The sequence below is a fragment of the Gossypium hirsutum genome, chromosome D06 (genome assembly GCF_007990345.1).
Source record: "Gossypium hirsutum isolate 1008001.06 chromosome D06, Gossypium_hirsutum_v2.1, whole genome shotgun sequence".
NCBI classification, from domain to species: Eukaryota; Viridiplantae; Streptophyta; class Magnoliopsida; order Malvales; family Malvaceae; genus Gossypium; species Gossypium hirsutum.
This window is the reverse complement of record NC_053442.1, coordinates 47,412,713-47,436,396: the sequence shown is the minus strand read 5'-3', so window position 1 is coordinate 47,436,396 and position 23,684 is coordinate 47,412,713. Positions and strand designations below refer to the sequence as shown.

Below are 23,684 nucleotides of genomic sequence, written 5' to 3'. Positions count from 1 at the left end.
GTACCACTGAAAAACGGACTGTTATATAAACTATGTACAAGAGAAAAATCAGAAAATAAGGAATTTGAACATTTTATCTCATATTTGATGCTTGGATATGTGTCTCTTTAAGTATTTAATTATTCTTGACTTGTATTTATCCCGTGTATTTTATTTTTTGATGTTTGGAGCTATTGGAAGAATTAATCTCATGTGTTTAATGTAATCTGCAAGGTCAGCGCTCGATACTTGGAGGATAGGTATCAAGACTTGGCTGAAAATAGTTGTTAGAAATATTGAGGCCTTGAGACCTAACAAACAAGTCTCAAGACATAAGGGTAAGTCTTTATAAGGTAGTAAGTCTCAAGTATATACTGCTCTCAAAAGGCTTGTGCTTACTATTTTACAAGTATAGATACTTGTATTCCAAATTTTTTAGACTTTTTACATAAGTCTTGATATTGTACCTTTCTCAAAAGCTTTATTAGAACCTGTTTTATAGGTATTGATACTTGGGAGGCTATGTCCCGATACTTTGACTGAGAAATGCTTTGTAAGGTTTAGAAACGCGTTTGAAATGTCTTGGAGATGCTAAAAAAACTTTGTGAATTGTTTAAGTCATTTAAGAACATTGTTTTTTTTTAGTTTGTAACACTTTGAAATAAGTCTTACATATTTGATTAAGAAATTTTGAAATTTCTTGGTAAGATCAAGAATCCTTCCCTTCATAAAAGTAATCTAGTCATCATTTATTAAGACTTCCAATAGGCTCTCCACCATTTTTACTAGAGGTGCCCCTTGTTCTTACAAATGGTGTCAGTTGTCATGAAATTCATCACTTCAGAATTTGGTTTTTAAGGAGATGTTTGAATGAAATTTTCGCTTGATTGACTATATTTCTCCTTGAATGATAATCGATGAGCTACATTTGATCGACAAGCATAAACTTCTTCCAAGTCATGAGTTGGTGAAGAAGTATTATAAAGTTGATTGTTACTAAACATTAAAAAAGGTCTGACTAGATAACTCTAAAAGAGTTTTCGTCTTTTATCTAGTGCCATAGGGATAAGCAAGGACGTTGACATTTGGTTATGAAGTTGAACAAGCTACAGATTAGCGTGAGCAAGCTTGCGTATAACACCTCTAAGCAAGGACATTGACGTTTGGGTAGGAAATTATTTGCGTAGGTTGACCCATTTGGGAAAACCAAATATTTCTATTATATCTGTATATTGGAGTGAATTACGAACTTTCATCAGAAATACTGGTGGGTTAAATATTAAAGATATGTTAACAAAAGTTGAAATTGAATCTCTCATGAAATTGAACTTTGAATTCATAATCGTCCAATTGATGAATGGAAGATTTGCTCATGAAATATGGGGTGGCTGAAATATTTGAGTTAGTTATATTAATAATGTGAATAACATTGCTAAATGGTTGAGGGTTATATATGGATCAAGTTCTTTTGGTAGTTATTGAGTATTGCAATTATTGAAATGGATCAATTTCAATTATTTTTGAATATTTGGTATACTTACTACTTTCTATCTGTTTTTGTAGATTTTTGGAACTTAGAACGTGTCGGTCGAATCAGCAAGGAAGCTCACACCTATCAACATTTTTATTCGGTAGAACTTTTGTAGTTGTTATGGGTAATTGTGGCATGTATATAGATCATTTTTTTGTTATTTTATGTACATATTATGGCATCTAGTTTATGTTTGTAAATGGAAGTTCTATAGTTGTAAAAACAATTTTAGTTTTTGGTTGTGAATGGATGACTCAATCTATATATACACTTATATGTTTGGTGTGCATGTAGTTCATTATGAATGGATATGATTTGAGGTGCCTAAAATGACATATTGGTTAGGAGTATTAGGTTGTTTGTTTTGGTATGATTTAGGATATTTTAAGAGTGTTTTATTAATGGAATGGTAAGTGTGATTTATTACGTTAGGTGCATGTTCCACACAGTCTGGGCTATGTCACACGGCCTGGCCACTCGGCTGTATGATCTCTATTTCTCAATTTTTTAACTTCTTCTCAAACTTTCTGATTTGTTTTAAATTAGTCCTAAATTGTTTCCAAAATATGTTTTTTTAAAGTTTCGTGGACGTGATTTAAGGCTCAAATTGTGTTTGGTTGTTATGATTATATCTAGTTATTAGAATTTATAAGTAAGTTTAATTGATGTTCCTTTTTTGGTTCACTATTATGGTTTGTATGTTAACACTTCGCAACCTTTATCTGGCGACGGAGACGGGTTATGGGTGTTACATTTAGTGGTATCAGAGCATGGTTTAACCAGTTCTAACACGGAACATATTGTGTATTGAGTCTAGAGATACATGCTAGAACAACCATAGTTTTTGTGTGGAGCTTCTAATCTGATCTAATTATGTTTTCTTTTATAAATTTATGATGTCAAACAAATCTAATCGTGTCAAAAATGATAAGGTTGAAAGTCATGCTCTAGTTTCTGATCAATGAGCAAGTCAAAGCATATCTAGATCCTTGCTACCGGGAAGTGATAATCGTGGTAATTTTTTTTAAATTAATGAATGAATGGTTTACACAATTTATGCAAACAAACCCTATGACACTATAATCACCATTACAGCTGCCTCTAGTGCCTCTTCCAATGCCAGTTCATCCTTCAAATTTAAATCAAGTAACCGTACATCGACCATCCTTTGATAAAATCTGTAAGTGCAGAGTTGAAGAATTTCGATGATTGTTTAATGATCACCCGACCAAAGCTGAACATTGGCTAGAAAACATTTAGCGAGTGTTTAGTGAATTGAATTACTTTGCTGAAGATAGTTTGAAGTGTGTTATTTCATTACTTAAGGAAAATGCTTATGAGTGGTAGATTACGTTAACAATGATGGTTCTAGGAGATAGAGTAATGTGGGATTTATTTCGACCAGAGTTCAAAAAGAAATATGTAAGTAAATTATATTTAAAAGGCAAAAAGCGTGAGTTCATGGATCTAAAACAAGGTAGCATATCGTTGATTGAATATGAGTGAAAGTTTGTAAATTTGAGTAAATATGCTCGGGAGCAAATCGCTCTAGAAGTCGAGATGTGTTCATGATTTGATTGGGGATTGAATGAGAATATCCATGCTATGGTGGGAGCGTTGGATATTAAAGAATTTGTAGTATTATCCGAGCGTGCACAGAAAATGGAAGCAATTTGGAACGAAAAGAAGAAATTCAAAGCAAAGAATGAAAGTTCAAGCAAAATAAATATGTCTTGAAAATTTTCAAGCCCTCCACCTAAGAAATAAAGAGAGTTCAGGAGTCAATTTGTTCCTACTGTGGATAATGTGAGAAAAAGCACATTTCACCCAACTCCGTCAAAGACTCAAGTTACATCAGTTGCGAGTGCTGGTAGTGTTCGAAATGCAGACCCAGTTTCCTATGAGCATTGTGCCAGAACTCATTTTGGATCGTGTAGATCAAAAAGAGGAGCTTGTTTTTCGAAGTGGTTCAATCGAACACTTTGTGAAAGATTGTCCAAACAGAGTTTAAACAGGTTCAGAGCAAACGGGAAAATTAGAGATTGTCTCGCAAATGTGGCAGGAAGGCGAGGTCTGGAAATGCATCGGGAGTTAGTCGAAGTGAAGCGAGGGATTCAACTATTAAAACTTAAGGTCGAGCTTCAACTAGAGCCTGTGTAATTTGGGATAGGGAAGAAGCTACGGCACCGATGTTATTGCTAGTATTTTTACTCTTTCTGATGTTACTGTTATTGCATTGAATGATCATGGATCAACGCACTCTTATATATGCACAACATTAGCTACAGCAAAGAAATTACCAGTAGAATTGACTAAATTTGGTGTTAGAGTGTCGAATTCGTTAGGTCAAAGTGTGATAGTTAATAAAGTTTGTAAAAATTATCCACTGAAAATTCAAGGTTGTGAATTTCCTGCTGATCTGATATTGTTATCGTTTGAGGAATTTGATGTTATTTTAGGTATGGATTGGTTAAAGGTTTATGATGCAGTAGTTAGTTGCCAAAAGAAAAGAATTGTGTTAAAATGATCTAATGGGGATTCGGTTATTGTAAAGACGAAACGGTTAAATGCTGCATCTAATTTCATATCAGCTTTATCAGCTCAAAAGATGATACGGAAAGGTGTTAAAGCTTTTTTGGCTTAATAATTGACACTCGGACATTTGAGTAAAAAATAAGCCAGGTTCCAACAGTATGTGAATTTGTGGTTGTTTTCCCAGAAGAATTACTTGGATTACCACCAGAAAAAGAAGTAGAGTTTGTAACTGATATTGTACCAGGGACTGCTCCAATTTCTATAGCACCATACAAAATGGCACCAATAGAATTAAAGGAATTGAAGACTCAGCTTCAAGAATTATTAGATCGTGGATTCATTAGACCTAGTGTATCGCCCTGGGGGGCTCTTGTGTTATTCATTATGAAAAAGGATGGAATGTTGAGGTTGTGTATTGATTATCGACAATTAAATAAAGTGACGATAAAGAATAAGTATCCTTTACCATGAATTGATGACTTATTTGATCAATTGAAAAGAACGACTATAACAACCCAATTTTTTAGTAATGTCAAAAATAGTGGTTTCGAGGCCACCAAATCCAGCGAGTAGGTTCGTAAATATTATTATCTAATATTTACGAATTAAATATGGTTTAAAAAAAGGGGGGTATTTGAATTGGTAATTTGTGTTTTATAATGATTTATTAGGTCAAGTGGTTTTAGAAAGTGAGGTATCGAGACCTTGTTTCTATAAACCGAGCAGTAAATATTTTTATAAATATTTACGGAGTGTCATTAAGGTAGTATTAAAGTTTCGTTGAAAAATTTTAATGTTTCGATAGCTAATTAATTAAAAAGGACTAAATTTAAAAAGGTGCAAAACTTGTTAATTATAAGAATTAAGTGATTAGATGGTTTAATTAATAAATAGGAAAGGACTTAAGAAATAAATAAACCTAAATTAAATGGATGAGGCGACATAAGAGAAAATAAAATAAAATAAAGCCTTTCAATGGTAAAATTATAATTTTGGTTAAATTAAAAAATAAAACAAATTGAATTTGGATAGTTTTCTAGACAATTCCTCTTCAACTTCGACCAAAACAGCCATAGGAGAAAGAGTTTAACCTGGTTCTTCATATTTTGGCTTCATATCAAGATCCCGTAGATACTCGTGAAAAAAGAAAAATAGCAGAATAGTCCTTGAACTTCTGCAATCATTACAATTCAATCTAGGTAAGTTCGTACGGTTAAAATTTAATATTTTGTATAAATTGATGAATGGTATTATTTATTTATTGTTTTGTTGGAATTTAATTATTGTTGGAATTATAATATTGAATTGGATTTCGGTTTGAATGGAAAACGGGATTTGAGTACATTCGTATTTTGGAGTATGATGTATTGGAAGGAGACAACGACATTTTTCCCAAGTAAATCGGGGTTCAGCATTTGTTGCGAACTCTCATGTTTTACTTTCTATTCAGCTTCTATATGTAACCTACCAAACCCAGCCTAAACATTATGGCTAGATTGAGAAGGCTACATTAGCCACAGAAATGGCTAAGCTAACTTACGTTACTTTTTAAGACTTTAAATAAACTCATTTTAGAGAAAATTGTAGTTTTACTTTGAGTTAGCTTAAAAGCATTCATTCATTAGGTCGTGTATGGTTAGGATTCATTTTATTGTTGATAGTGTTGTTTTAGAAAAATCGTTTACTTGTCACTCTTCTTAAAAAAAAAACTCGAAGTTAAACTAATGCAGCAGAAAAACCATTTTTCAAGTCATTTTGGAAAATTAGTTGTCTTATCAATTTGTTTTTCAAAAATAGTTGCTTTGCAATGTAATGGAAACTAGGGAACAATATCATATTTTACTTAATCCCGATATCATGCATTATCTGATTATTATGCTTAAGTAATTCATGCATGCGAAAATCCCCAAATGAAAAGTTAGCAAGCCATAGACCAGAAATAATTAAAAATTACAAGCCAAAACCAATAAAGACTTAATAATACGTAATTAAAAAACAATAATCCGAGGTCCAAGTTGATTCTCCGAATGCCGAGTTCGGTCTTAATTTTGAGGTTTACCTGAAAAGTTAAACACTATTGGAGGGTGAGCTTATGGAAATTTCAGTGTGAGTCGAATAATTATTTAAAAAGGCAAGAACATCAAATACAGTGAAACATATTAGCATCAACAGAAGAAAACAGAACCATCATAGGAATTTCATGCAATTACATACATGTCAAACGGTGTATGAGCATAGGTCATCATTCATTCGAGTAGCAATCATTAATTTTAATACAAAAAAATACAATGCGTAGCATAAATCAATAACATTAGAATATGTCGTGCACATGATGCAGTGCAAAAAGGTTCCTACCCATACTATCCGCTACACACTACGAGTTCCCCAGAACCCGTCTGCCAAACTCCAAAACATTATGAGCATAGCTCGATGTGGTAAAACCACCGAATAATCAATAATGCAGAAAATCTGTCGGATATCAAATAGTACAATACAATCGCCAATAACATATAATATGCAAAAAATCACCAATCCCCTCAGTACTCCAGGTGCAGTTCACTGACTATGAATAATGCGGACTTAATATGCTGCCGGTACTCCACGGAACTTTTCCGTCAACCACAAAATCCCAACCCAATGCATATACAATATGTCACACAATCTTATACATAATCATATCTCAATCATTTTCACATTTATTTGACATGCTCAGCATGTCTTCAATAATCACATATTTTCAATAAATGGAAACAGTGTTCCAGTCTTTCAAATTACCATTGTGCTGGTATCAATCAATATTGTTCAATTTTACATACTTTACGGATTTTCATTATGCATAAATAACACCCTTTTCATTACACAATATAACAAATATCTCATGCGTTTAAATAATAAATAAGCTTAATATCTCAACACATTATATCATTCAATCAAACATTCTCATATCTCATAACTCAAATATGCAATTACAAACTCAATCAAACATCCATACTATCAAACTAGCAATTTTGTCAACATGTCAATCTTTTAAGCCTCGAAACATACCTGGTTCAGCCACTCACAAAATCAATAATTTTTCTATTAAGACAATCCAATCAGCAAGCTAATTTAATATATAACATGATAATTAACATTTTCAAACAATTTTATGAGTTTAGGACCAACACCTTATTTTTTATTTCCTCGCAGCACACTAGTGAATCTTCCAATTTTCCTTAATAATTCTTTAAACAAACCTAAACAAAAAATTCAGTATAAATTCAATCAATTTACCATTAAACCATCCCCCAAACACCCACTTATGAGTTCAAACTAATCGTTGAAATTATAACTGTTTTATGAATTTAAACTAGTTAGATTCCTTACACTGTAACGATGCAAACCGTACGTACAATCGTTCTTCGCCTTTACGGATGATTTAGGGGGTTTGGGTCAGCACCTAATTCAATAATATAATTGAAAATAAATAGATAATTTATGATTAAATTTCTTCATTTAATCAATTCATAACCTTTACCCAACAACTATGTTGAAATAACAAACTAGTTACCCTTAATTACACTTACGCTTCACGATTTGTGGGATCCGAATAGCCAATCGATCAAGAACATTTTTACCTAATTGAAATGGGTTTAAAAGTTGATTAGAAGGATTCAAGAACTCAAATTAATGCTGAAAAATATAAGCAAGAACCATGAAATAAAACAACCCCCTTTCTTGCACATAAGTGCACGCACCACCACCCATGGTGGCCAAAATTGGGGCTGAATTTTAAAACGGTTTGAGATCTAACTAAATTTTGGAAAAATACCTTTGAAATAATTTAGAATCCCCCAAATTTTAGATCTAGAAATTTAGGTTTTTAATGGACAATATTAATGAAGAAATTGAAGAGAGAAGAGACCTTACCCAAGCTAGTCGAGAGAAACTGTAATGACACTTTCTTGGCAATGTTCGGGATTGATCTTAGAGTTCAAGAGTTCAAATTTGGGGCTGATTTTAATGATGAAAAATGACAGCAATATGGTGGCGAATATGTTAACAAATCTTGTGACAAAAAGAAAAAGAAAAGAAAGAGATGGTAAAACTAGGTGTAAGCGACGACAATAGTGGAGGAAAGGAAAAAAAATTAAAATCAAAGAGAATGAGAGGAGGAGAGGAACAACTAGGGAAATGAGGAGGAGGATTAAAGGTTGATTATTAGTGAAAAAATAATATTTATACCTAGGTTAACTAGACTTTAATGGCCCACACATTAAAGCAAGGGGTTTTTGTCAAAAAAATTAAATTATTTGCATGAGAATGGAATTGAAGTTAGGACCTCAAGGATAAATTCACTAATGTTTAACCCCCAAACTAATAACTCATTCTTGATATAGTTTGAAATATTTATTTAAAAAAAAACAAGGCATGTCACTTACTAGGGTTTAAGGCAAAATTTGTAAAATAATAAAAATGATGCAAGAGAAGAGATTTGAACTTGGGTTTCAAGAAATGTTACACTAACACTTAACCAACAGACCAATACCTCATTTATTTCCTAAAAAAATGCATAGATAATCTCAAAAATTAGGGCATGACCACTCTCTCTCGATTCACAAACCCGATTCTACTAACCCCTAATTTTTGGGATGTTACATTATGAGCTTCTGTTCAACTCTTATGAGTTTTTGTTTAGCTCTTACAAGCTTCTGTTCAAATTTTGAGCTTCTGTTCAGCTCTTATGAGCTTCTGTTCAGTTCTTACGAGTTTCTGTTGGTGTATTCAGGAAGACTAGCCCTTATAAGCTTCTGTTAAAGATGTACTCTTCTCCGTAACTTGTTCTTCGAATGGAAAATTTTCGATAAGGTGATTTATCTAATGAATTTGAAAGACATGTTATTCATTTTTATATTGATTTGAAAATGGATGTATTTATTAATAGAAGTTTTGAATGGCAGGAAATTGTTAGTGAATGATAGGGAATCCACATGAATGATTTTATTTATTTGACTTGTTATAGTAGGTTCTGTAAGATTTTTGTTTAAACCATCGAACTTACTAAGCTTCACTAAGCTTATTTGTATTGCTTAATGTCTTTGTAGATTTTCAAAAGGTTGGACGATCGGATCAGCACTTAAGTTACACTATCCATCTTATCTCGGTAGTTTTTGAAACATTAAAAATGGTTTATATGGCATGTATAGGATTTTGTTCGATTATGGTCAAAATTTAGCTTATGTAAATGTTATGAATAATATTTTGTTTATATAACCAACATACATATTGATATGAATTTAAAGTATGGGTGTGATGTTAGTATAAGTGATATATATAATTGAGTTAAAATGAACTTTGGTAACTTAGTTAGGTAAATTAAATGGGTAAGTTTGGATATTGGTGGAGTTATTTTTAAGTTGTCTTTAGAGGTACTTATGAGTATATTGGTTGTATATGGTAGTATTACATGTATAAGGCTTGTTAGCTTGAGTTGAATGTCTTGTTATGGCTTATTGATGTATAAATTGTTGAGGCTAGGTTGGTATCAATTTGAGTGAGAAATGTGGCTTAGAAAATATCCTATTTTCGTCCACACGGGTAGAGACACGGGAGTGTGTCTCAACCGTGTGTGACACACGACTAAATGACACAGTCGTGTGTCCCCTGTATCATTTAAATTGCACAAGTCAGTATGCACACATGGCCTAGCGCACAGGTGTATGGCTTGGCTGTGTGGCCCAAGTTAGAGAGTTATACAAGTACGGACACGGGCTGGGACACGATCTTGTGTTCTTATTTCGAGTGCCTACATGGCCTGAGACACGGGTGTGTCTCTTGACCGTGTGAGACACACGGCCTGGCTACACGGCCATGTGTCCCCTATAGCTTTGAAAATTTCAATATTTTTTGAAAAATTCTTTGAGTACCCAATTTAGTCCCGACTTGCTTTTAACACGTAACTTGGGTCTCGAGGGCTCATATAAGGGATAATATGTTTGATTTTGATTAGTTTCTGACATGAATGTTATATTATATGAAATGTCTATTTATTTTATTTGTAATCTCTGGTAATGCTCTGTAACCCTGTTTTGACGATGGATACGGGTTAAGAGTGTTACAGCGATAGTGTTCTTGAAGATTGATTTACGATTAAGGTATTACCAGCTGCGAGTTAAAGAATTAGATGTTTCAAAAACAACATTTAGAACTCGATATGGCCATTACGTGTTTCTTATAATGCCATTTGGTTTGATAAACGTTTTTGATGCATTCATGGATTTGATGAACAGAGTCTTTCAACCACTTTTGGATCGATTTGTGGTCGTATTCATCGATGATATTTTGATTTACTCAAAGAATGAAGCCGATCATGATAACCATTTGAGAATTGTGTTATAAACATTGCGAGAAAAGTAACTTTATGCTAAGTTTAGCAAGTGTGAATTCTGGTTACCAGAAGTTAGATTTTTAGGACATGTAATTTCTGCAGAAGGTATCCATGTTGATCCTAACAAGGTTTCAGCTATTGTGAATTAGAAATCTCCGCGAAATATTACAGATGTACGTAGTTTTCTTGGCTTTTCAGGGTATTATCGACGCTTTGTGAAGGGCTTTTCGATTATTGCTTCACCGATGACGAGGCTTCTCTAGAAAGATGTTTATTTTGTGTGGGATGATAAATGTCAACATAGTTTTGATCGATTGAAAAAGATGTTGACTAAAGCTTCGATGTTGACACAGCCTGAATTAGGGAAAGAATATACAATGTTTGGTGACACTTCGTTGAGTGGATTGGGTTGTGTGCTAATGAAAGATGGAAAGATAATAGCTTATGCCTCTTGCCAATTGAAATCACATGAAAAGAATTACCCAACGCATGACTTGGAACTTGCTGCAGTAATGTTTACTCTATAAATTTAACAGATTGTAAAAGCTTGAAGTACTTGATGACCTAGAAGGAATTGAATCTTCGTCAACGTAGGTGGCTTGAGCTATTAAAGGATTATGATTTGATTATGGATAATCATCCTAGTAAAGCAAATGTTGTTGCAGATGATTTAAGTTGAAAATCTTTATTTGTTTTAAGGATGATAAATACTCGTTTGACTTTTAGGCGTGATGGTTCTATTTTGGCCAAATTGAGAGTTAAATCGACTTTTTTCAGGGAATTACAGAGTTATAGAAAAATGATTCTCAATTGAATTTGAAGTGTGAATCGACGAAAATGGGTCAAACTATGGAGTTTAGTATTAGGGATGATGATAATTTGTATTTCAAAATTTATTTGTATGTTTCGAATGATGTGTCACTAAAACGTGATATTTTGAATGAAGCTCACAACAATACCTTCACGATCCATCCTGGCAGTATAAAAATGTACAATGATTTGAAGCGTATGTATTGATGGTCAAGGATGAAATGCAAAATATCTGACTTTGTGGCTAAATGTTTAGTGTGCTAACAAGTTAAAGTCGAGCATCAGGTTCCATTGGGTTTATTACAACCTATAACAATTCCAGAATGGAAATGGGAACGTGTCACAATGGATTATGTTTCGGGATTGTCTCTAACTCTGAAAAAGAAAGATGTCGTTTACTTTGTTGTGGGTAGATTAACTAATGCAGCGCATTTTATTCCGGTTAAAATAGACTATTCAGTGGAAAGATTAGTGTAATTGTAAGTCACTGAGATCGTAAGATTGCATGGTGTTCCTTTGTCAATCATTTTCGATCGAGATCTAAGATTTACTTCTAGATTTTTGAGTAAATTACATGAAACTTTGGGCACCAAATTGAATTTTAGTACGACATTTCACCCTTAGACAGACTGACAGTCTGAGCAAGTAATTCAAATTTTTGAAGTTTTGTTGAGATGTTGTGTTATCGAGTTTGAAGGTAGTTGGGAAAAATTCCTACCTTTGGTAGAATTTGCTTACAACAACAGTTATCAAGCTAGTATCAAAATGGCTCCGTATGAAGTATTGTATGGAAAAAAGTGTAGAACTCCATTGTATTGGTTTGAACTGAGTGAAAGAAAGTTAATTGGAATTGGTTTAGTTCAAGAAACTGAAGAAAAAGTCAAGATTATTCGTGATTATTTAAAATTCGCTTCTGATCGTCAAAAGTCATATGCTGATTTGAAGAGAAAGGAGATCAAATTTAAAGTTGGGGATAAAGTATTTTTAAAGGTCTCGCATTGGAGGAAGATATTATGTTTTGGTAGGAAAGGAAAGCTTAGTCCAAGCTTTATCGGGCCGTATGAAATTCTAGAAAGAATCGAACCTGTAGCGTATTGGTTAACTTTGCCACCTGAGTTAGAAAAAATCTACAATGTTTTTCATGTTTCGATGCTCCCTTGCTATCGATCAAATCTGTCACAAGTTTTGTCATTAAAAGAAATCGAGATACAACCTGATTTATCTTATAGTGAGGAACCAATTAAAATTTTAGCTCGAGGATTGAAAGAGTTAAGAAATAACGAGTTCCATTGCTTAAAGTTTTATAGCATCGGCTTGGACTAGAGGAAGCTACGTGGGAAATGAAAGAATCTTTGAGATTTCAATACCTAAATTTATTCTCTAGTAAGATTTTTGAGGACGGAATTTTTTTTAGGAGAGAGTTGTAACATCCCAATTTTCAGTGGTTTTGAAACCACGATCTGAAAAGCGAGTTGGTAAATATTATTAATTTAATAATAAATAATATTTCTTAATGTCGTATTAATTTTTCATTAAGAAATTTTAAGGTTTAGTAGGTAAATTGAGTAGAAAAGATTAATTCATGATAGTTATAAATGTGATGTTCCATAATAAAACTAGTAAATGTTTGTGGGACATTAAATAAAAGGACTAAATGGATAAAAATACCACGTTCATAAATAATGGATAATGATGACTTGATTTTGGTGTAAATTTGATAATTTATTTTAAAGGGTAATATAGTAATTAAATAATGAATGGTAAGGGACAAAAGGTGTAATAATCTCATCTTTTTCATCTTTGGGGGTTTCTTCTTCTTACGTTGGCTGAATACCATTGTTGGGGAAAGCTTCAAGGTTCAGTTGGGGTTTTGAGCTTTGCATGTAAGCTATTTCTTACCCGTTTTTGATGATTTTTAGGCCTTTGAGTTCGTACTAGTTAAATCTAGTTAACCCGGTTGTTATTTTGCAAAATCGTTAAAACTCTAAAGATTTACCATGAATGAAATGGATGTGTTTTGAATTTAGTTAGTAGATTATTAGAGTTAGTAGCTAAGAATAAATATTTTATTAAGTGATTTTGAATAGTTTTGAGTTTAGGGATTTATTTTTGAAATAGTAAAAATTTCACGAAAATTCTATGATAAAAAAATATTGAAATAGTCTGAGTATAAATTTTGTGAAATTCGACTGGTAGGTACCTTTGGGTAAATTTGTTTTTAGCCTGTTGATACCTTTATTAATGGATCTCTGTGTAATTTGTTTCTTTTTGTTTTATACTTTTAAACATATTTTTCTTGAAAAATGAAAACTTGTTAATTTTCAAACTTTAAACATATAGAACTAAAATAATTTCTTTGTTCCTTATAATTATGGGTGGAAAATCTCATATGGTAGTAGTATCTTCGATTGGTTCCAAAATCTAAGAACTTCCAAATTTCATTCAGGAAACTGAATTTTAGAGAAGGGTTTGGATTTCAAATTTTAGTATAAATGATTTGATGGATTGCATAAAAGAATGATTGTCATTATATTCAAATGCATTAGTTTTTTGGATTATAGATTTAAATGGATTTAATTAAATTAAATTATGCTATAGATTAAGAAGTTCAACTACCAAAAGAAATACGTGAAAAGGGAAAAGCCATCGAGTGACCTTGTTAGACAGTCAATTACGAAGTTGACATGTAAGTTAATACTTACCGAAATTTATTCTTTATTTTTAGTTATATGTATTTTTTTATCATTCAATATAGATATTAAATATATATAATTTCCTCTCTGTATAATCCGATGAAAGTTGTAACTGCTCATATACAAACTAGTGCATACAAATTTAGGTTCCCAGCTCTTGCATTTCTTGCAGATTGGTGAATACGGAATTAGGTTCCCAGTGCTTTCACATGTTGCGGACTGGTGAATATGGATTTAGGTTCCCAGTTCTCGCATTTGTTGCAAACTGGAGAATACAGAATAATAAGCCCTGGCCAGGTAATTATTTGCGTAGGTTGACCCATTTGGGAAAACTGAATATTTCTGTTATATCTGTATATTTTATTGAATTACGAACTTTCATCAGAAATACTTGTAGGTTAAATATTAAAGATATGTTAACAAAAGTTGAAATTAAATCTCTCATGAAATTGAACTTTGATTTCATAATCATCTAATTGATGAATGGAAGATTTGCTAAATGGTTGAGGGTTATATTAATAATGTGAATAGCATTGCTAAATGGTTGAGGGTTGTATATGGATCAAGTTCTTTTGGTAGTTGTTGAGTATTGCAATTATTTAAATGGATCAATTTGAATTATTTTTGAATATTTGGTATACTTACTACTTTTTATCTGTTTTTGTAGATTTTTAGAACTTAGAACGTGTCAATCGGATCAGCAAGGAAGCTCACACCTATCATTATTTTTATTCGGTAGAACTTTTGTAGTTGTTGTGGATAATTGTGGCATGTATATAGGTCTTTTTTTTTTTGTTAATTTATGTACATATTATGGCATATAGTTTATGTTTATAAATGGAAGTTCTACAATTGTAAAATCAAGTTTAGTTCTTGGTTGTGAATGAATGACTCAATCTATATATATACACTTATATGTTTGATGTGCATGTAGTTCATTATGAATGGGTATGATTTGAGGTGCCTAAAATGGCATATTTGTTAGAATGTTTTATTAATGAAATGGTATGTCTGGTTTATTACGTTAGGTGCAAGTTCCATGCGGTTTGGGCTATGTCACACAGTCATGTGATCTCTGTTTCTCAATTTTTCAACTTTTTCTCAAACTTTCTGATTTGTTTTAAATTAGTCTTAGATTGTTTCTAACACATTTTTTTTATGTTTCGTGGACGTGATTTAAGGCTCAAACTGTGTTTGGTTGTTATAATTTGTTTTAAATTAGTCCTAGATTGTTTCCAAGACCACTGTTTACGACATCACTAAAATATGGCTGTTACATGGCTCATAAATATTTATTAATAATATTTACGAATTCACTCATTAGATTTGTAGTCTTGAAATCGCTGTTTCTGACACCACTGAAAAACGGGTTGTTACATTGCGAACTGGTTTGTTGATGATGATTTTGGAAGCCATTGCCAAGTTTGAACTTTAACTTTTAAAGAGAAGAGATGAACTTTAACTTTTAAAGAGAAGAGATGAAAGGTAGTGATTGTCCCACCAAGAATGCCAGAAATTTGTAAACACAAATTTTGAGTCATAAATTGACTTCGAAAATTTTGGACTCAAAATTTATTTATTAACTTCAAGGGAGTTACAATACATGAATTTCTTGATTACAAAGAAAACTACTTTGATTATTCTTTTCGATTGAGTTTTAATTCAAGGGTTGTTTAGACTTTATCTTGGATGAATGTAAGTTGCTTCTGTTGGACAAAATACGTTAGCGAACAAATATAAATATAAATATAAATAATTATATAAACAAATATTTATATTTATGTTAAAGCACCAAATTTAAATAAAAATTATATTTATTTAAAACATCAGTTTTGAAAACAATTAAATAAATAAGATTTTGGAAAGCCAAAGATTGAATAAAGGGAATCGAGTTTTACTAGATGTTGAGGTCTATTTTCACAGTTTCCTTAAGACAAATTTGGTCGCTCCTATAGTACTTGGAGAAACGTTGGTCAACTGTTTCCCAAGATACAACAACAAAATGATCACGGTTGTAGTACCTTTACAGTGATCAATGAACTAACCTTACCTTCTTTTATCACCCAAACATTTGAAATTTGAAGAGAAAAGAAAAGAATTTTTGGGAGTGAAGATTCATTATTTCTCTGTGTGAGTGTAAAGAATTCTACAGGCTTTTATAGGCGTTCAATATAGAGGAATTTTGGAAATTTCCATGAAGAAAGTTACAAATCTTTCCATTAAAGAAGCTTTTAAATCAAATTGAATAAAATCGAGTCAAATTGAAAATCAATTTGTTTGGAATAAAATAAAATCGAGATATTTTCCCTTTTAATACGGATTATGTATAATATTTGCTGAGAATAATAAATTTCGTGTTGGGCTTAAAATATCCTTCTTGGGCCTGAACATTTCACGTCGCCCATGTCGTGTGGATGTACCCAACCCCAATATGTTTGGATCTACACCCCTTGCATACGAGGTAGGGTTTCAAGCTTAGTCATTCAATAACCCTTCAAGTGGGTTCTCATATATATTCATTCATATCTCACACTTGGTATTTAAAAAATGTGGGATCTAAGCTTTTCTTTTCCTCAACAAATATTCACAAGTAGCTTACTTTGAGCATCAATTTCTCATTCATCACTCGACCATTTTGAGCATATGATATACCGTTGTAAAGGTCTAATGGAGTAGAATATAAAATCATAATTTTATGATTCAAATATGTAATGCCCTGACTAATTTAATTTTTTTCTGTGAATTCTATCATAAATATGTATCTGTTTCAATGGTTAAGTGTTCTGGGTTTGTGTGTTTGAGGTCTTGGGTTCGAGTCCCACATTTGGAAATTTTTGCTATTTTTAATCCTAGCCTATCCCTTGGCCGTTTGGCTTATATTCTATTGTTAATCAAATCATATTAGAATGAGTCTGTTGGTTCAAGTGGTAAGGTGTTAGATTGCCCTAAGGTCTTGTGTTCAAACTAAGTTCTAAGGATGTTATTTTTTTTCTTCTGGGCACGTGTGTCGGTTATGTAGTAGAGATCGGCTTTGTTAGTCCATTGATTTTGCTTCATTGTACGAGTGCTTGAGATTGTTTGTTCTACTATCGGAGCATTTTGTAAGTAGCATTTTTACTCTTTACGTTGCATTTTGAAGATTTTTTGTTATGCAAATTAGTTTGAAATTTTACTGAATATTGGTTTTAAAAGTTGAAATTGGTTAATTGTTTAGGAGAGGGGGTGGAAACATTCGATTCTATGGCAAATTAAGTTTGAGAAGTGTTGTTCGTCAAAGGTGAGCACTTTGTTGAATTGGGGATTTTAGTTTTGTAAGTCGTTTCAGTTATTAACTTAGTATCCTTAATCGAATTATAGGATTTGGTGGTCTCGGGATTGCTGTAGCAGCAAAAGCGAACTAGGTGTGTAACAAAAACACGAGAAAATGAGTTTTGGCAAAAGCTGAAAAAAATTCTGCTGACACCACACCGGCGTGTGCTCGGTCGTGTGGCCGGCAGTATGCGACACATAGCCATGTGACAGGTATGCCACACGGGCAAGGCCGATTTAGGCGTGTGAGCCACATGGGCGTGTGGGCCTACATACATAATTCTAAAATTTTCCCTAGGGTCACATATGTCGTTTCGATCAATTGTGGGCCTTCCATAGGGTCGGTAAGGGCAAAACAAACCCTAATGCATGATATCTACTTTTTTGATAGACTGATTTGAGCATTTAGAAATTGATATGTTTGAGTTGATTGGCTCGTATAACATGTATGTTATCTGTATATGAGCGTGCTGGACATGTTAACTCTGTTATATTTGTATATCAGTATTTTGTATTTGTATATGGGGTGGGATTTGTATATGTGGAGGAAGTGTTCTGTGAGGCGACATTTCGCCGATATACTGGCAACTTGGTTGCAAACTATTTTAATAAGTGTCGTAAAGACACTATGTGGTGTGTAGGGATAGGTGGGTGTTTTATACCCCACATGATGTGTTGGGATGGTCGGAGATGGTGTGTAGAGGATGGGGGTAGGACTTTGCATATCTGTATATTTCTGATAATCCGATTCTGATATGATCTAATTCTGTTAAAGACTTATGTCCGCTTCTGTTCTGATACATTGAGAAATCTGAGTTTACGTGTATATATGACACTGTTTATTACATACTGAGTTTATGAAAAATCACATCTGTTTGTCTGTTTTGTTCATGTAATCCTCAGACATAGGTGGGTCAGTATGGTGGAGTCTCAATGGTGACCACGAGTTCGCAAACTAGTTTAATTAACAGTTTTATTTAAATTCTGGATTATTTTGAGAGTTTTGTAATTTATGGACTCTCTGGACTGTTTGTTTATAATTTGAGTTTTGGGTGCATTTTGACTTTTAAACTGCAACGTATGGCAAATAACGGTTTTACAGAAACAAATATTTTTGAAAACACAAGCTCGATTTTCAATTATAACGAGTTGCAAACTTCCGCTGTAAATTTACATTTTACCTAAAAGGGCAATAAATGACGGTCTCATTTAAAGAGTATAATAAGTTTTTTCGAAAACGTGGACTCTTTTAGTAACAATTAATATGAGAAATTTTAACATGAAAGTTTTGTTTCAAAACCCTTCTTCATAACATTTTCAGATTCGGCCAGAACGTCTAGGCCGGGTTTGGGGTGTTACATTTAATGGTATAAGAGCTAAGTTACAAAAGTTGAGCTGTGAATTTTGGGTTCAAAATTATAATTGTAAAAGAACTGGTTTTCAAACAAAGTTTGTTTCTTTTGAGTTAAGTACGTGGTACACCAAGTCTCCAGCGTCAATCCTATTAGTACTTCTGAACTTAGAAATACTGTAGTTAGAACTGTCTGAAACTATACTGAGTTAGTTAGAGACAAACTTTTGAAAGATTTCTAAAACTTCTAATAAATGTATGAAGCATAAAAAATTTGCTAATAAACACTGAAACTGATGCATAAAATTGCGTAATGTAGATAAAACTTTGAAACAATAAGCGCTCATGGAACGCGTGGTCGTGGTACTCGTGGGCGCGACGGGCGCCGTAGGGGGACTCAAGATGAGTCTTTCTCTTTGGGCAATATGCCAAATTTGGATATGAGCGAGACTCTGGCTATACTTATTGCTGAGACTGGGTCTCAAAGCCACTCAGCAGGGGACGACGAACTGTTCCAAGCCATGTTGAGGTTTTTGGAGAGGGTTTTAGACCCCATTCTAGATCTGAGAGCTGTGGGTCGGTTACTGAACAACTCTAGTCCAATGAAGCTGAACTATTTTAGGGTGTTGTTGGAGTCGCCCCTACTGTGGCTAAATACTGGTTAGAGACCACTAAGAGAATAATGAATAGTATCGACTGCACTCCTGAGAAGAAACTGAAGGGTGTAGTTTCTTTGCTTTGCGACGAGGCATACCCGTGGTGGTTATTAATTGAGGAGGGTACTCAACTGGGTCGTCTTAATTGGGATTATTTCAAGACCGCCTTCCAGGGAAAGTATGTGGGAGCAAGCTTTGTAGATGCTCGTAGGCATGAATTCATGAATCTCACACACGATGATAGAACTGTGGCCGAATATGAGGCTGAATTTCTGAGACTGAGCCACTATGCTCTAGGGATGGTGCATCTGAGTACGAGAAGTGTGTTCATTTTGAGGATGGTTTGAGGGACAATTTGAGGGTTCTGATAGCTCCTCAGAGGGAGCGAGAGTTCACCGTTCTGGTGGACAAAGCGAAGATCGCCAAAGAGGTTAAGCGCGTGGAGCACCAGAATAAGGATCATGAGAGAGGCAAGAATAAGAGGGATTTGGGGCCCTCTAATTTTGCTCGAAGGCCTAAGAAACGGGCCAGACTTGATGAGACTTCTAGAGTGGGAGTTCCAGTTACTTCTATTGGGGTTCAACCATGTAGTGATTATGGTAGGCGCCATTCGGGCGAGTATTGGAGGAGATTGGGGGCATGTTTACGTTGTGGGTCGATGGATCATGATATTAGAAGGTGCCCACAGCGTTCAGATTAGATGCAAGATTCAGTTTTGGGTTTTTTTCAGCCTCAGAGGGCAATATAGCAACCGCCTAGGGGTCGTGGTTCGGGCAGGGATGGTAATGGTTTAGGTAGAGGACAGAGAGTATTGGGCTAAGGTGGTAATCAGACTGAGGCGAGGCTATTGGATCGCTGGCACCCCTACGGCGCAGCTAAAAAATAAAAATTCGGCGACCCTAACCACGGATCCATGTGTGAAGAACGAATCGGGGTGATAAAGGTTACGAAATTACTGAATGTTTATTCTAAGTAGACAACAACGCCTCAACAATGAGTAGTCTGATCTGCTATCGAACCAAGCCGCAATCTCTCGTGACCCCGGCCTCTACGTTATCCACCCAGTTGATTATGAATGGAAGGAATCCCCAAAATAGTTTTGAAAAGAATTTTCTTTGACGGCTGCTAGACCCAAGCAAAGAAAAAACAGGATTCTTATATATCATTTTTTAGGGTTTCTAGAAATTAAAATAAATATAATAATATTTTAAACCGAAAATTATAATTACATTAATTATAATATAATTTCGGTAAACCATATATTTATTTGAATTTATATCCTAACCAAATTCATGTTCTCATAATACGTACAACAACCTTGTACATAATGTGTTCGATATTTGTTTACCCAATTAAATTAATTCTATAATTAATTTAATTCAAGCGACAACCAAACACAATACCAACTATGTTTTATTCCGTTCATTTCAACTATAGGGTGTGACCCTGTAGGTTCCTGTAATGTTAGTAGTAATACAAGAATGATTCCAATGTTACAAACAATAAGTGGCATCTAGCAATGCATCATTGCTACCTAAGTCACAAGAAATCATGATTCGATATAACCTTTTATGATTAACCTTTTATGCAATAATCCTTAAGTCCTTTATCTCTGGATTGGACACAAGTCATGGAATAGTCAAACTTGCATAGTCCATTCCATGTTCCTTGATATATTAAGCAGACTACGATATACAAATAAGTATGACATCTCATATCAACTTATTTGAGCATGGCCATGCATTTTTAGTCTCACTCAATCAAGTGGCCTAAGATATTACTCCCATTATGCAGGAGGGGCTTATCCTATCTCGATCAACCATATCCCTCTACATAGATCGTGGTATATCCAACATCAGCCTTTATAAAACAACCAGTTATGGTGTACGTTTGACTGTATCAAAATATACAACTCAAGATGTTGGGATTATGATGATCACAAGTCTGAGGATCATATACATATTAATCACTATGAGTAATGTTGTGACAGTTACATAATAATCCAAGAAACATATTCATAACGGGTCAGTCCAATATGTTGTTCTCTAACACACATATTCATGCATCGATTCTGACATTCCATATCAATGACAACTCTTTATCATCAACCAACTACATGTTAGTCTTAATGCATTATCATTGTCCTATCCAACAATAATACTTGACTAAGGAACTTTTAAGAATAATCATATTATTCTTAGGACATTATTATAAAACAGTTTATTTATACACACAGAAAAGAAACTGAAATAATAATGGTAATGCCTTATATTAATAAACATGATAAATCAAGTATGTTATTACAACCATCTCATGATTAATCTTTGGGCATACTCTAACAGAGGCAGCCTGCGCTAGTATAATCGTCCATCTCGATCACTGATAATAGACAGTGGCACTCCCCAATATTTCACCACGTGTCTAAGGAACAATCGAGCTGCTTCCTCAGCAGGGCACTCCCTAGTCGCTGGAATAAAAGTCGTGTTGCACGATGCCATGAGGACAGAGACGCCCTTGATGTGATTACGAGTACATTTCTTATTTATGATGTTACATATGTTGCAGTGATAAACATAGGGTCAACACACTCGTATGTAGCTAGTTCTGTCTTTGGAAACTTGGGGACTACTGTTGAGAGTACTTCGGGTGAGATTTCTGTATTGAGTTTGCTGGGTCAGTCGGTTCGGGTAAACAGACTGTATAGGAATGTACCACTAAAAGTACAAGGGATTGTGTTTCTAGCAAATCTGATGGAGCTACCATTTGGGGTGTTCATTTGATTCTAGGTATGGACTGGTTAGTAGAGCACTGAGTCAGCTTGGATTGTGCGACTAAGAGGGTAGTTTTGAGAATCGAGGATGATGTGGAAGTTGTTGTGATCGGCGAGCGTTGGGATTACTTATCCAACGTAATCTCTGCTTTAGTGGCCAAAAAACTGGTTCAAAAAGTGTATGGCATATCTGGCCTACCTAAGCATTTCAGTTTCTAGGGAATTTTCAGATGCTTTTCCCGATGAGTTATAGAGTTTACCTCCAAATCGAAAGAAGAGTTCGGTATTGAGCTTTTATCGGGTATAGCTCTAGTGTCTATCGCTCCTTATCAAATGGCACTGAAGGAGCTTATGGAGCTTAAGGCTTAGCTTTAAGAGCTTTTGGATCATGGATTCGTCCGTCCTAATGTGTCTTTGTGAGGGACACCGATTTTCTTCATCAAGAAAAAGGACGGTACCATGAGGATGTGCATCGACTACCGATAGTTGAACAAGTTAACTATGAAGAATAAGTACTCTCTTTTAAGGATCAATGATTTGTTTGATTAGTTTTGTGGGGCTTCAGTATTCTCAAAGATAGATTCTGCTCTGGGTATCATCAACTTAGGGTTAAGAAAGTTGATGTTCATAAGACGACTTTTAGAACTAGTTATGGGCACTACGAGTTCCTAGTTATGCCTTTTGGTTTGGCGAAAGCTCCAACTGTATTCATGGATCTAATGAACTGATTTTTTCGACCGTATTTAGATAAGTTAATCGTAGTCTTCATCAACGATATTCTGGTATACTCTAAGACCGAAGATGAACATGATGAGCATCTTAGAGTAGTTATTCAGATGCTTCAAGAGAAATAGCTCTACACTAAGTTGAGCAAGTGTGAATTTTGGTTAAGAGAAGTAACGTTTCTAGGGCACGTGGTTTCTGTTGAGGGGATTCGAGTTGGTCCTAGAAAGATTAGGGTTGTACTTAATTGGAAACAACCTAAGAATGTTTTCGAGATCCACAGTTTTTTGGGTCTTGCAGTTAATTATCAAAAGTTTGTTGAGGGGTTCTCGTTGATTACAACTCTTTTGAATAAGCTTTTACGCAACTCCTTTCGTCTGAAATGATGGGCAACAATCAAGCTTTGAGAAGCTTAAGTCTGTTCTAACTCAGACTCCTATTCTGATACAACTTGAATCTAGTAAGGAGTTTGTGGTTTATAGTGATGTTTCACACATCGATTTGGGATGTATATTGATGCAAGATGGTAAGGTTGTGACTTATGCGTCCTGACAGCTTAAGTCACATGAGGGAAATTATTCGAAGCATGATCTCGAGTTAACTGCTGTGGTTTTTACCTTAAAAATTTGGAGGCATTATCTGTATAGTGAGAGGTGTATCATATAAAATGATCACAAGAGTCTTAAGTCTAAGTCTGTTTGAGGATGGGAGTCTGTTAGGTGAGTTGCAAGTTAAGCTGACTTGGATCGATTAGATTCAGGAAAAATAATTGGGGGATGATTCTTTGGTTCCGTGTTTCTCTCAAGTTGAGAGTGGCAGTATGTCTGATTTTCGGCTGAATAATGATGGGGTTTAGTGTTTCTGAGGACAAGTTTGTGTAACGAACGATTCCAATCTGAGACAGTTGATTTTGATAGAAACGCATAGTAGCCTTCATGCTATGCATGCCAGTGGAAATAA

The 23,684-nt window shown here is 34.1% G+C and overlaps 1 long non-coding RNA gene across 1 annotated transcript; it reads left to right on the top strand.

Annotated features, from left to right (window-relative positions):
• The first annotated feature begins 12,962 nt into the window (after window positions 1–12,962).
• LOC107941185 (uncharacterized) lies at window positions 12,963–14,842 on the top strand. The gene is made up of 4 exons (XR_001695557.2): window positions 12,963–13,105; window positions 13,821–13,908; window positions 14,088–14,212; window positions 14,583–14,842. It is a non-coding gene; the product is annotated as an uncharacterized lncRNA (long non-coding RNA).
• Window positions 14,843–23,684: the final 8,842 nt, after the last annotated feature.